Source organism: Sorex araneus, chromosome 2 (assembly GCF_027595985.1).
Source record: "Sorex araneus isolate mSorAra2 chromosome 2, mSorAra2.pri, whole genome shotgun sequence".
In the NCBI taxonomy this organism is placed as follows: domain Eukaryota; kingdom Metazoa; phylum Chordata; class Mammalia; order Eulipotyphla; family Soricidae; genus Sorex; species Sorex araneus.
In genome coordinates, this window is record NC_073303.1 from 36,861,267 (window position 1) to 36,876,752 (window position 15,486).

The window sequence follows — 15,486 nt, forward strand, 5'->3', positions numbered from 1 at the left end:
CGGAGACAAACTAGACTGCCAAAACAAAAAAAAGACTAAAATGATTGTCTGTCCTTTCAATGCACGGACACTGGCATCAGAAGCATCCATCAAGGACCTGATGGTGCAAGCGCACAAGATCATTGGTCTGAGCGAAACAAGGAGACATCAATCACATCATGCCATTTTCTTTCTTTTTTTTTTTTTTTGACCACAACTGATATTTAATGGAAGAGTATAATCAATGTTTTAAATAACTGAATATTTTATACCATTTTCAAATACCAAAGGATTAGGAGAAAAATACTAAACACTTGTTGCATTTGCTGTTATCTCTTCTGAGCAAACACTAAAATTATTCTTTTTCAATTTTGCCTCACTTATTTCCTTGATATTTTTTAATTTATTCTTTTATTGAATCACCATGTGAATATAATATAATATAAAAGATAGACTTTTACACATCCAAAGGTCTTAATTCATGGGGAAAAGCATCTTTGTAATGGGCTTTCTCAAGGGGAGATTCTTTCAGGAGTGGAAGTAGAGATAGAACAGATACAGAACCCGCCTCTATGCCCCCTCCCCCTTGCCATGGCAATATTCCACCTCTAGTGCAAGTATTCTGGGTGTAAGTCCCAATGTCCCCAGGGTGGTGTTGGGGCGGGAGATCAGGCCTAGGGATTCCTGGTCTCCCCAGAGTTTCACTTCTCCCTCTGCAACCTGTGTCAGCGCCTTCTGCCCGGATACGGATACTCCTGACGCGACCCCAACCCCCAGTACTGTCAGCAGCGCTGACTAGATCAGCAAATCAGCGTCCAGGACGCTCCTGGTTATAAACTGAGGGTAATCGCGAGGGAGTCAGAACCCGCCTGCTTCCTTCAGTATGTGGGAGCCGCGACCCCTCCTGCTGCTGCTCTCGGGGGCCCTGGCCCTGACCCAGACCCGGGCGGGTGAGTGCGGGGTCCGGAGGGGAGTCGGTGCGGGGTGAAGGGTGGGGACTGCCAGGCACTGATGTGCAGGACCCCGAGAGGGAGTTTCTCCGGTTCCCTGCCCGGATGCCCCCAAATGTTCCTCCTTGTCCCCCCAACCTCCAACTCCCCCCGCGCCCCTAAGTCTCGCCCTTCTCGGTCCCTCCCCCCTTCCCGTCTCCCGAGCCCCCTCCCTTTCCCTCTCCCTGGCCTCAGGGCGCGCGGGGGACGGGTCGGGCCGGGTCTCACCCCTTCCCCTCCCCCAGGCCCCCACTCCCTGCGGTATTTCGACACCGCCGTGTCCCGGCCCGGCGGGGAGCCCCGCTTCATCGCCGTCGGCTACGTGGACGACACGGAGTTCGTGCGCTTCGACAGCGACTCGGCAAATCCGAGGGAAGAGCCGCGGGCGCCGTGGGTGGAGCAGGAGGGACCCGAGTACTGGGAGCGGGAGACGCGGAGAGCCAAGGGCGCCGCACAGACTTTCCGAGTGCACCAGAGCATCCTGCGCGGCTACTACAACCAGAGCGAGGCGGGTGAGCGCGGCCGGGCAGGGACGAGCCAACACGGGGACGGGCCGGGTCGCCCCGAGGCGGGTCCGAGAGTCCCCGAGGCTGGGAGACCCGCCCCGGACCCTTGACCGGGAGGCGCCGCGGGGACCGGGCCCCGGTTCAGTTTTCGGTTCTGAGTTAATCTGTGCGGGCGGGTCAGACTCTCACACCCTCCAGAGCATGTACGGCTGCGACGTGGGGTCCGACGGGCGCCTCATGGGGGGTATGATCAATCCGCCTACGACGGCGCCGACTACATCGCCCTGAACGAGGACCTGCGCTCCTGGACGGCGGCGGCGGGCACGCAGGCTTGGAGAACCCAGCGCAGGTGGGAGCAGGGGGGTGAGGCTGAGTACACAAGGAACTACCTGTAGAACACCTGCGTGCCTTGGCTCCTCAGATACCTGGAGCACGGGAAGGACACGCTGCTGCGCGCAGGTACCGGTCCCAGGTGTTGACGACCCCTGACCGCCCGGGGAAGGGGCGACTCCCCACAAGGGGGGACATAGTGGGGTTCAGTGTCCGAACAGCGCCCCTTTTTCAGTCAGAAGAGGGACGGACCCGACTGGTTTCCATGTTCTGTACCACAGAGACCCGCCCTCCCCTCAGGCCACCCTGTGTCCTCAGGACCATGAAGTTACTCAGTTTGTGTGTGGAGGGGGGCGGGGGGGAGGGGGGTGGCGAGGAGAAGTGGCGACCTTCTTTGAAATAACGAATATGGCCCGGCAGCCATCTGTGAACTCTCTCAGATCTCAGCTCTGACTCCTGCTTCTCTCACTCACTCACCCTCCACCCAGGGCAGGACAGAGTCAGTGTCTCCTGAGAGACCCTAACCTCCTTCCCAAACCCTGTTCTGGAACTTTCCAAGGAATACGATTTTATCTAGTTTCCCCAGCCAAGCTTGTGTCTGGATTTTTACCTCCTATTCCAAACCAATTATCCTGTTTAGCCTCATTATGAAAGTGACCCAAAGCGTGAATATTCTAATTTTTCCTCCTCAGAAGCCCCCAGAAGCCACATCACCCACCACCCCTTCTCTGACCAGGAGGTCACCCTGAGGTGCTGGGCCCTGGACTTCTACCCTGCAGAGATCACCCTGACCTGGCAGCGTGATGGGGAGGACCTGACCCAGGACACAGAGCTGGTGGAGACCAGGCCTGCAGGGGATGGAACCTTCCAGAAGTGGGCAGCTGTGCTGGTGCCTTCTGGAGAGGAGCAGAGATACACGTGCCATGTGCAGCACCAGGGGCTGCCGGAGCCTGTCACCCTGAGATGGGGTAGGAGGGGGACGGGGCACAGAGCCTGTTCTCAGGGAATCAAGGTTGGCCCCTCTGGGGAACTGTTGAGGATCAGACTGGGGCTGGGGTCAGACCCTCTCCTTCCTCCCTTTTCAGAGCCCCCTTCTCAGCCCACCATCCTCACTGTGGGTGTCATTGTCGGCCTGGCTGTCCTCAGGGCAGTGGTCACTGGAGCTGTGGTGGCAGCTGTGATCAGCAGGAGGAAGCGCTCAGGTAAGGTGGGGGTGGGTTGGGGGAATCAGTCCAACACGGCAGGTCTTGAGTTTTGTCCCACATTGGGGGTCTCCCCCATGTATTATGTCTCCTTCCCCATTATCGGGAGCACCACCGCCCCTGTGCTGTTGCGCACACTCCCCTGTGTGTGCCGCTCTCAGGTTTGCTCAGGAAAGACACTTTCACGTCCATCAGCTGGGAATGAACCTGGTTCCCAGGGTACCAGGTCACAGGGACTGTCCCTGTTGAGAACAGACCGCCAGGAGGGGCTGGTCAGTCCAGTTGTGTCTTTTCCCCGCATGTTTTCTGGTCCTGCTCTTAGTCTTCTAGTTTTAATGCTTCCTGGGGGTCTGGGCCTAGAGAGCTGCTCTGTGGGCTCAGGACCCAGTGCTCTCCCCGACCTTCCCTGGGCTGTTTCCTTCCTGCAGGTGAGAAAGGAGGACAGTACACTCAGGCTGCAAGTAAGTGTGGGCAGGGCAGGGGCTCTGGAATCCTGGGGACAGAGACCGGAGTCCACAGGGATCTCCCTAGATCCTCCTCTAGTCCCACCCCCTGGGGCTCTGACCTTGGCCTGTTTGTTCCTCCCCAGACTCTGAAGAGTCTCTCTCGAACACTAGAGGTGAGACTCTGGAGGCTGGAGTGGGTGGGATTGGGCAGAGGGGACAGGACTGAGTTTGGGGGTTCTTTGAGCGGGATGCTGGGAACTTGCTCAGGATGTCACCACTTCTGTCACTCACTGAGTCTCTTCATTCTTTTCTCTCACAGTGTGAGGCAGCTGCCCCGCTGGGTTCCTCACATCCCATTGTTGTGAATCAAGAACTGCTGATTCTCCTTCTGTCCTGGGACCTGAGTGTGTCTGTGTCCTGTCACATACTGTGAGGGGGAGACTGGCCCAACCCTTCCCACCAGGCCCTCCACACTGTCCTGCGTTCTCTTCCCTGATGCTCTGGGCTGTGCCAGCAGAGACAGGACTCAGCCGTCTCCATCTGTGTTAGCTTCTTGTTTTCAAGAATAATGTTTCTCCCTTACTGAAATCAGCATCTGATTGGCATTTTTCTAATTCCTGTTTTTTGGGCTTGAGGGTTAATAAAGGAAATCCCTGAAATTTGAGAAGAAAAAAATTAAAATCTTGAGACCGTCCATGTTTTTTCTGTTTTGATTTGAGTCTGTCCCACATGTGACTTTGAGGGAAAGAGAGGGCGCAGACCAGTGCCCAATGTGTCTCTGTCTCAGTCATTGTGGGCTTTGATGTGGTCACTCTTCTGTCTGGGTCATTATCCTGCTCCTTGTCCTGGTCCCTCAGTATCACCTTGTCCCACAGGCCCTTGCTCACAGGGACTCAGGTCACACCTGGCCTCATCCTGTCCCAGCACCGTGAGCAGAGAGGGTTTCTATGCTGGTCACTATAGGCTCAGGTCTGGGTCTGCTATTCAGCCCCATCTGGGTGTTTATTTGTTGCTTCTGTGCAGGAGGCTGCCTGCTCTCTTGTACACACATTCACAGCTCATTCCCTCAGTGTGTGTCCCTATCTCTGAGTCTCAGGAGGCATTTGCCTGTCACTGTCCCCTCAAGGCCCAGCATGGCTCCTGCACACAGGAGTCTCTGTGGTATCAAGACATGAGTGTTCAGACTTGCCATGTTGGAATTCAGCCCTCCCACCCACCAACCCTGAAGCTGTAGGAATCTCAGCATTGTCTGTGATCTGAGTTCATGAATTGATAAACTATTCTCAATTACCTTCAAACTTAGGGGTTAGAAAATGGGATCTGTGGAGAATGGGAACTAGTGAAGGGATGGGTTCTCGAACTTTGTATGGGGGAAACATGAGCACAAAAATGTATAAATCTGTAACTGTACCCTCACAGTGATTCACTAATTAAAAATTAAAAAATATATAAAATTAAAAAAATTAATTAAAATAAATTTTTTAAAAAAAGAAAATGGGATCTGTGAGCCCAAGATCATCTTCTCCTAAGAGAGAAAGTGCTGTGTGCTGTGGGATGCCAGTGTGGGAAGGAGGTAAAATGAGGATGAGAAGCGCTTGTGAGAAATGTGGAGGTGATATCCATGTCTCTTGGAGTAGACATTGTAACACGGCATGTCAGCTGAGGTTGCATGAATAAGACAATGTCTCTACCACGGCCTACACTGATCATCTACCCAATGTGCCAGATATGGGGATGATAATTTGCCGTCTAGCAAACAACACAGAATGACAATCAGGCAAAACTTACCAGCCTTTGAGATTTAGTAGGAAGGGACAGACTTACACTGAAAATATAATAACCAAGGCAAATGTTCTGGTTTTAAATTGGTAATCTTGGGGGAGAATGTGACCCACTTATAAGTGAGAGAGAATGGGTCAGTGGCTGTTTTCCTTGCCCGGTCAGTGTGACTCCACAGGTAGGTGACCTTTGAGGAAATATGGAAGGATGTGAGGGACTGTCTGGGTGTCTGGTGATGGGCAGGAAATGTCAGTGTAAATGCACCAGGGCAGGCGCGAAATGTGTCAAGGAAGAGGAGGTAGCAGTGTGGCTGGAGCAGTCACTGAGGTGAGGTCCTGGTGCCCCCAGGTCACGAGGCTGCCATGAATCTGAAGATTTGACTTTTATCTAAGAGGGGCAGCTCCAGGCAGGTTTGAATGAAAGTTCAGCCTGGTGCGATTGTCTCTGGGTCACCAGTCTGGCTGCTGTGCAGATGGACAGGCAAGGGGACAGTGAGCTGCAGGAACTGGGAAACTGGTGCAGATTCCAGGGTAGAGATGTTGGAGGCTCTGGGGTGTGAACAGGTGAAATCACAGATGTGACTGGATCCTGCGGGACTTTGAAGTTGGACTTTACAGCACTTCCTAATGTATGGAATCTGGGTTAGGAGACAGGAGTCACGGAGAAACCCCAAATGTCAGGATATGCAAGTGGTTGTATGGGTACTTTCACTCGGCTTGAGAAAGATTCTGGAAGAAGCTCACTAAGCCAATGACACTATTGGGTCCAAGTCAGAGGGTTACAGCTGAGACCTGTCAGAAATGCAGGTGATGTTGGCACCTGGACAGACAAGTCTGGATTCAGATTGGGATGTCTGGGGTGGGTTAACTGACTGTAACAGGGATATTTAAACCTTGGAAAACGTAGAGGACACCCCTGTTGAGGTTTTTTATTCATCTCACACCAACTGCAACTCAACAGCACATGATACATACATAAGAAGTGAGAAACAGTGGGCTATGGCGAAGGCAGGCCCATGCTCAAATCGGGCACAGGCTGGATAGGGGCGGCTTTCAGTGGACCCGGATTGGCCTCCCCAGGAACCTTCCAGGATGACGGGTGAAAGATGGGCGAGGGGCAGACTCCCCAGTGTTGTCCAATCTCTCCCTTTACAGCTTAATTATCATCGTTGTTCTGGCCATAGTCTTGGTCATCAGAGTTCCATCATCCTAGTCTCCTCATGGACCTCTGGTCTCCAAAGTCTCAGTTTTCATCCTCGTCTTCTTGTCTTCTCTTCGTTGCTGTGCTTCTTTCTATCTTCTTCCTTTGTGCTCTGCTTCTCTGTGGGCCATTGTGCTCTTTTCTTAAGTCCTCTGTTTTCTGTTCTTGCCGTTGTGCTCTGTCTCGTAAGTTCTCTGTCTCCCATCAGTGCCGTTGTCTTCTGCTTCAGTCTCTGTCTCTCTCTGTCTGTTGCCACTGTCTTCTTCCTTCTTCCAACCGACCTCTTAAACTTGTCACTTTGTGACTTTGTCTCCTCTTAGCTTTGTCACCTTCTGAGCACTGAGGACTTTGTAACTTCATCTCCTTCTTTCACCTTCTGACCACGCCCCTCCCCTCCAGCCCCTTGCAGCTTAGTTTATATAGGAATCATGTGGGTGGGGGTACAAAGTTGGGGTTGAACATTAACAAATCAACAAAGAGCGGTAAGGCCACTCCTCCAGGAGATCAACTCAAGGAAATAGTCTCATCTAAGGAGATTACTCCAGATTACTAGGAGATCTGCTCAAGGGCAGATTCCATTCAGGGTGTGTTGCTTTCTTCTTTCCTCGGCTAGTATCACTGTATCACTGTATTACTGTCCTCCTGTTGCTCCTCGATTTCCTCGAGCGGGCACCAGTAACATCTCATTCAACCCTGTCGCATTCAGGGTCAGGGGAATGAGGTCCATTATTTTTACTGTTTTTGGCATATTGAATATGCCATGGATATATTGCCAGTCTCTGCTGTGCAAGATTCTACAGCACTCTTTTCCGGAGCTCTATTTTATAGTCTCTGGATCTTGGCCATTGATGAGATTACACCTCAGAGCTAGAAAATTTCTCACCAGCCCGGGGGGACACAGGAGGAGGGAGGGCACTTGCTTCACACACACAGACCTGGGTTCATGCCCAGCACCAGATATGACCTCTGAGCATTGTTAGGATGATCCCTGAGTGCAGAGCCAAGAGTAAGCTTTGGGGACATGCATGTATGGTCATATATGCACATGTGTGAACACACATGTCGGGGGCTGAGTGCCTTTGATTTGGGCCAAATCTTACACAGAAGAACGATGTGATGGGCCCAGGTCTCCTATACTCTGTTCACCCATCCTGTGGCCACATATTCAAGACCCTATAGGATTCGCCCTCCACATTCCAAACGTGGAATCACTTTTTTGTGTGTGTGGGGGGGTCACACCTGGTAATGTTCAGGGGGTCCTCCTGGCTTTACACTCAGGAATCACTCCTGGTGGTGCTTGGGGGACCCTATGGGATGCCAGGGATTGAACGTGGGTCAGCTGTGTGCAAAAGCAAACTCCTCAGAGGCTGGTCATGGGGCCCTAAACTGCTGTTTCACCAGTTTGCCAAGTAAGGGTGCAAGTGTAGTAGCCGGTCCCTAAGGTTCCATGTCCCTAAGCCCCAGAGGGAAGAAGGAGCCAATTTCCTCGGGGGATTCAAAGTGGTGGATCAGCCCCTGCCACAGACGCCTGCTCACGACATTCTCAAGCTCTCTTTCATCCGCAAATTCCAAGAAGCAACTCCACAGGCCAAATATAGAAGTCTCGTCGGGGAGAAGCCATGTCCTGACAACTCTGTCCGTCATTTGTGCTGTCTTGTCAGAAGGATTTGGGCAAGCCAGTGAAGAGAAGTCACTTAGCATCTGGGCCTCGTCTGCCACGGGGCTGGGCTTGTGACTGTGGGTGGTGACCTCCCGAGAGAGGGTTTGGGGTCTGGTGGGGGCGGAACTTAGGACTGTTCAACGTGCATGGAACTGGAGACTGTGGTTCCCACTTCCTGGCCCCAGGTTGGGCCTCCAGCCACCACCTACTTCTCCCTTTTTCCAATCCTTCCACCTCCAGCATTGCTGAGTATAAACCTTTGATCCCAGGCTGGCACCTAAATAAACAAAATGGAAAATTAAAAAGGCTGCACCACGGCATTCAACCATGGAAAGACTGGAATGTCAGCATGTTCAACTCCATTTCACAGGGAAAGGGAATGTGGACAGGGGAAGGATGGTAATGGGGACTAGGAAGCAGACACTGACTCTGTTAAGAAATTAGAATTAGGGGCTGGAGTGATAGCCCAGCGGGTAGGGCATTTGCCTTGCATGCAGCTGATCCGGGTTCGATTCCCAGCATCCTACAGAGTCCCCCGAGCACCGCCAGGAGTGATTCTTGAGTGCATAATCCACTTAAATACTCCTAGTAAATTTACTTCTTATATTTCTAGCAATGTCATTTTGTATGAGCACAGTAAGAGATATCAAGCTTAGGGGCTGGAGTGATAGCACAGTAGGTAGGGCATTTGCCTTGCACGCGGCCGACCCGCGTTCGATTCCCAGCACTGCCAGGTGTAATTCCTGAGCAAAAAGCCAGGAGTAACCCCTGTGCATCGGCAGGTGTGACCCAAAAACAGCAAAAAAAAAAAAAGAGAGAGACATCAAGCTTAAAGTTTTGTTCTTCCTGAGGACATCTCACTATATATTGCAGACCACAGTCCTCAGGCCAGGTTAGTCTTCCTAACCCCAGCAGGGTCCTTATTCAGTTACCTTTTTTGCGTCATGACAGAGTTTATCCATGACTGTGCTCTTAACTTATAGTTAAGTATCATGGCGCTTGCCCTGGTCCATTTGGATGCCAGGTATCTCACAATTTTCCCTGGGTCCATCAGTCATGCATCGGGACCCTGCGCTTGGAGTGCTAGGAACTAAGGGCAACTGAGGCTTAAGTCACGTAAATATAGATGCCCAGGAGTAAATATTATTTTGGAGTCAATTAACTCCCATGTTACATAGCATTGCATTAATTCTCTTCTTGTGTCTATACAGAAAGGACATATCTAAATAAGCCATACAGAAGATCCAGAGCTGCCGTGCCTGAAACGGACCCTCTGCTCCTAAAGACTATGATCCAAGAGGTCTTTTTAACCTATTTTGGCACCCAGAGTGGCTTCTTACAGAAATGCATCTAGACTGTGAACTGAGCTAAAATATCAGAAATACAAAACCGTGCCAGCAGCAGCGCGAACTCAGTCTTCATTCTCAGCAATGAAAATAAATTATTAAATGATGCCTTTTCAGCAGGCCTGATTGTTGGGGGAAAATTCTAAATAATAATTGTGAGTTCTCTATTGAAATATTGAATGTATTCAAAGTATAGGGAGAATAAAGTGAAGATCATTCCCTACTTAGGTGGGGGGGTGGGGGGCATATTGGGGTTCTTGGTGGTGGAACATGTGCACTGGTGAAGGGATGGGGGGGTTAATCATTATATGCCTGAGACTTAAACCTGAAAGCTTTGTATTTTTTTCATGGTGATTCAATAAAATAAAATTTTTTTAAAAATAAAATAAATAAGCCATACAAATGACATAAAGGAAAGAGAAAAGCAATATAGGATTATTAGTTGTGCCTTGGTGGCTCTGTGGTAGGAGTGGCTCAATAAACCTTAAGCTCCCTGCGGGAGCAGCAAAATGTTATCCAACATCCCAAGAATGATGACTAAAGAGAAACACAAAGATAAAATCCTGAAATCCCCAAGCGAGGCAATCTGACCCGATCTCACAGTTGTTACACTGTGTGGAAGGCACAGAGATACGGAGCCACAAATGCCAGTGAGCTGAGGCGTCACCTGGATGGTTTCTGAAGGCTCAGAGAGTCTGACATGGAGGAAAGTCTGGGTTTTATTTATTTTTTTTGTTTCATGTAAGAATTTATTTATTATTTTCCAAATGGGTATTTATACAGATAGATAAAAATGATTCCCATATTTTAAAAACATACTAAAAATATACATTTTTAGTATATTTACTAGTATATTAGTTTAACTACAAAAAAGTACTTACTCTGACTGGAAATAATGATCAGCATGGCTATTTTCAAAACAGCAATAAACAGAAGCAACCAACATATATAAATCATGACAAACATACACCTCATTTTTGAAAAAAATAAGCTCTATTTTTACACTAATGCTTTATTATCAGCTTTTATATGAGATCCTCAACCTTATTTACATTGACTATGAAATTTCTATTATGTATAACTCAAAGGCACTCAATTCGAAGGTTATAAAGTCCTGAGTTTTAAGTAGGGAATATGATTAATAATTAAAATTTAAACATAAATAATCCTAATGATCAGAGATATGAAAATGTTTAAATTGTAATATTTGGTACAAAAATAAACCATGACTTAATCAAGTTTTACACAATGTTGAAGATCAAGTAAGGCAAAGGATACCCTCAGAATTAAACTTAATTTCTCCCCCCATTCAAGTTCATTTGAAATTCTGAAGTAAGTTTTTTGGTTGTTAAGTTCCTCAGAAAGTTACACTACAATCAAAATAAAACAGAACAAAAATTGAGTTAAAGAGAGTTCCTCATCTTGGTCTCCAAAAAATGAACAATTTCTTCAAAAATACAGACTGAACAAATATTACAACAGGAGGAAGAATCATAAAGAGAAGTTTAAAAGAATTAAGAGACAGCCTTTAAATGCACAGAGTGAAATAAGATTTAAAATTGGTCATTTGAATTATTCCTTTAGCTTCTTGTAGCTAAGCAGAAATAAATTCACAGATGGATACTGAGATTACTAACACTAGGTAGACTGATCAAAATTAAGCTTAAAAATTAAATCTATATTTGGTTCCAGAGAAATATGGAAATTTACCTACAGCTATGTTCTACTGATGCCAAATTAAAAGCACAAGTTGACACTTTTAACAAAAAATGATTTCACAAATATTTTTTTTGGCTTTAAAATTGCTTTTTCATTTATGCAAAGAAATGAGATGAGAATCAGACTAGTCTTCTGTGTTATTTGTAGAGTTCATAAGGCCTTTGTCTTTGTTAGCCACCTAGGATGTAAATATCAGTAGGGTCATTAAATAGAAGCTGGTCAAAATAATTTTCAAAGTGCTACTATTTCCAATAGATGAGAACCTCAATTTTCTGGATTTTTAAGATGATCATTTTCAGTTCTTTTCTCTGGTGATATGTACAGGAAGTTACAGCAGATATATAAAGGGAAGATCAGAAGCCTGCTGTCCAAGTTCATCACTACTTGTTCCTGATCCTTTTCAAGTGTAAGTTTTTGGTAGCCAGTTGTTCTACTACATATTAGTTTCCCACTACTATCTGAAGAGGCCAAACGTAATCTAAACGCTGTGTTCCTTTGAGGTTGTAAATTGACAGATCCGCTACATGACTGATTCAGTGTATTGCGTTTGAAAATGATGTATCGATTGGTGTAAGTGACAAGCAGGTCAAAGCTGAAGTTAAAACCTGTCACCCACCAACAGTATTCACCATCTCTGGCGAGCTTTCTACCACACCTCATGCTATTTCCCTCCAGTTTTTCTTTGTTAATTTCTTGAAGCTCCATCTCACTAACTTGTTCTGCTGGGAGTCGCTGCTGTTATCGAACTTTGTATGGGGGAAACATGAGCACAAAGATGTATGGATCTGTAACTGTACCCTCACGATGACTCTCTAATTAAAAATAAACTAAAAAACAAAAACAAAAATAATGTCTGGGAAATATACTTGGATGTACTCTTTAATGTTCTCCTCCGCGGGGTGTTGAGCAGCCGCTGCTGCTCGTCCCCTTCCTCCTTGTCCGGGTCTGTCTCTGGCAGCAGCAGAAGGCCCCGCGGCTCCGCTTGCGCTTGCAGCTGCCCGGGGCCATAGCAGAAGCCGAGCGCCTCGTCCCCGCCGGCTCCGCTCTCCGCGCCGGGCCCCCCGCGGCCGCCGCCCGCTCCTGCGCTGCTAGGGCGCGCCCCGGCTGGCGCGGCTCTCCGGTGCTGAGGTCGGCCCCCCCCCCCCACGCGGCCGACCCTCTGCCCTGCCCCGCCACTCAGCTGCTCGCGACCCCCGCGCTAACGCGGCCGCCACCACCACCCTAGCCCCGCCCTCGGGGGAAAGTCTGGATTTTAATGTGGTTAGAGATGCCTCCAGACCTTGGCCAGGCCCATTTCTCCTGGTGCTTCAGACGGGAGTACGTGTCATCCCTCCACATGCCCCTATGAACCCGGTGGCTGAAAGCCTCCAGAACTCAAAAAACAAACAAACAAAAACAAAACCAAAACACCCAAAACCCAGCTATGTGGGACCAGTGACTGAAAGCTCCAGGCCTCAAGGGATCAAGATGGGCGGCTCCTTCCCATCTCCCCGCCCATACAGGGTCCTGCCTGTCACACCCACAAACTGCCTCTGGGTGCCATTTAAGCACATTAACAGCCATGATCCAGAGAATCCCAAATGAATCTCAGAATCGAGCAGCTCACTGCAGCGATTTCTCTGGACACTAAGTGTTTAAAATTTTAGAATTTCAGGGGACATTTTAAAATATAATTTATTTATTTTTTAATTGGTGAGGGTACAGTTACAGATTCACACATTTTCATGCTCGTTTTTCCCTCATGCAATGTTCGAGAGCCCATCTCTCCACCAGTGTCCATTCTCCACCACTTATGAACCCAGTATCCCTCTCATTCCCCTATCCTATCCCCCCACCCCACTCTGCCTCTGTGGCAGAGCATTCCAATTTGTTCTCTCTCTCTCCTTTTGGGTGTTGTGGTTTGCAATAGGGGTATTGAGTGGCCATCATGTACAGTCTCTAGTCTACTTTCTCCCCGCTTGGAATTTCCAATCACATTTTACTTGGTGTTCCCTTCTCTATCTGGGATGACTTTCCCCCAGCATGTGAAGCTAGCTTCCAAGCCATGGAGCCAACCTCCTGGTATTATATACTACTATTCTTGGGTATTAGTCTCTTACTCTGCCATTTTATATTCCACAGATGAGTGCAATCTTTCTATGTCTGTCCCTCTCTTTCTGGCTCATTTCACTTAGCATGATACTTTCCATGTTGATCCACCTATATGCAAAGTTCATGCCTTCATCTTTTCTAATAGGTGCATAGTATTCCATTGTATAGATGTGCCAAAGTTTCTTTAACCAGTCATCTGTTCTCGGGCACTTGAATTTTTTCCAGATTCTGGCTATTGTAAACAGTGCCGTGATAAACATATAAGTTCAGATGTCATTTCGACTATACTTTTTTGTTTCTCCAGAATATATTTCCAGAAGTGGTATTGCTGGATCAAATGGAAGCTCAATTTCTAATTTTTTGAGTAGTGTCCATATTGTTTTCCAGAGGGACTGGACCAGTCGGCATTCCCACCAGCAGTGTAGAAGAGTCTCAGGGGACATTTTATGCTGTTCATAACAAGCAATACAAAACAAATTATCTAGCATCTGCCTGTGCGACACGCTTGAGTGGTGGTGAGAAAATTTGAAATAATGTGGCTGGGAAAGTGTAATGGTGGTGGGATTGGTGTTGAAATATTGGGTGTCATCAGTTATTGTGAACAACTTTATGAAAATAAAATTTAAAAAATAATGACATGGTTGGAGGTGAGGCTGCTGGTCTCAGACCCATTTATCAGGAAGAATGTAAACCAGAACACACATGACCGTGCCTCACTGCCCCTGCCCCCAGGTGGGCCCCGGTAAATAAGTGACACCTGCGCTCCAGGCCCCACATGCTGACAGAGACTTCGGAGAGGCCTGAGTATGCAACAAGCCCAAAGCAGTCCTGGGGTTCAGCTAGATGGGGAATCACTGAGTCATTCACCAGAGAGCACTGTGGGTGGGTGATGCTTAAACTACACATTTAATTATTTTCTTGTGGGAAGAAAAAAGCAAGAGACCCTGTGCTGGAGGATCCTGTTTGCTTCTCTGAGGGGTTTGGCCATTGGAATGAGGCGGTGGGTGTGAGCTCAGCAGCAGGAAAATGTCTGCATCTATTTCCTAGCTAGATTTCTTTTTAGTGCATATAATAGACTCCAAATTTTTCTAATATCAGATTTGGTAAAGGACAAGAGAGATCTGAGATGGATGTATGTATCATGTAACACACGTTATTAATATATTAATACATGTACTACACAAGACACACATACTCAGAGCAGACACGGATGTACATGCAGATGTCAGTATGCACATGTGGACATGATCATCACGGTGACTCCACAGAGCAGGCTGGAGGCCACACAGGAGCAGGACCCACAATCCTCTCTTGGTCACCCCTCACAGGACACACTGTCCCTGCTGCAGGTCACAGAGGTCACTGCCCACACCCCTGACTCCCTATGCTGGACACTGGACCCTGAGCGAGGACGGCTGTCACAGCTGCTTCTGAACACCGAGGACACTGCTGCCACTCACCACCGAGACAAATGTACCCGCACTGTCCCAGCCTCTGTGTCTCCAAGTCCTGAGTCAGAGTCCAGCATGTGGTCACCTGCCAGTGGGTGACATGTTATGTCCAGTGCAAGAACGTGGGGCACAGTGGGGTTTCCTCTCCTAGGGAGGGAGGGTCTCTGCTCCCACCCACTGTAGACTCCCCTCATGTGGGTAAAGGGTACCGGGTCCGGGGATGATATTGGGTAATGAGGAACTGGGGGAATGACAATTTTCAGTTTGCCGAGTTGTCTGTGAACATTTCCCCTCATCAGATTGTCTAGAAGCTCCCCGTGCCTGTCTCACATCATAGTCTAGGGCTGTGGTGAGGTAACTGTCCTCACTTCACAGCCCCGAGTCAGGCGGCTGTGGATCATGGAGGGACATCGCTCACACACGTGTTTGTTAAGTGGCCACAAGCCCGAGCTCAGTCGACTGAGACACACAGAGACAGGACAGATATTTCAAGGTTTCCTTCACACCAGAACACACACATACAAAGGACTCAGAACTATGGGCACTCATGCAAGGGATTCAGTGCTGAGGGTTGGCAAGCAGGGGCCGCTCCCTGGGTTGGAACTCCGAGCACTACTGCCCAAGAGACTTGGAACTCCGGACGCCCTCAGGGAGAGGTTACTAAGTCCTGTGCCTGGGTGCATGCCTGTCTGTCTGGGTGCCCCCTGCCAGGTGCTTTCTCATGGCCTTGAGCAAGCCAGTGGAGGGGACAGAAGCAAAACAGGGAAGCAGGTAACACATCTTGTTAC

The 15,486-nt window shown here is 48.6% G+C and overlaps 1 pseudogene; it reads left to right on the forward strand.

The window, feature by feature from the left end:
* The first annotated feature begins 862 nt into the window (after positions 1-862).
* Positions 863-12,381, forward strand: LOC129401649 (class I histocompatibility antigen, Gogo-B*0101 alpha chain-like; annotated as a pseudogene).
* Positions 12,382-15,486: the final 3,105 nt, after the last annotated feature.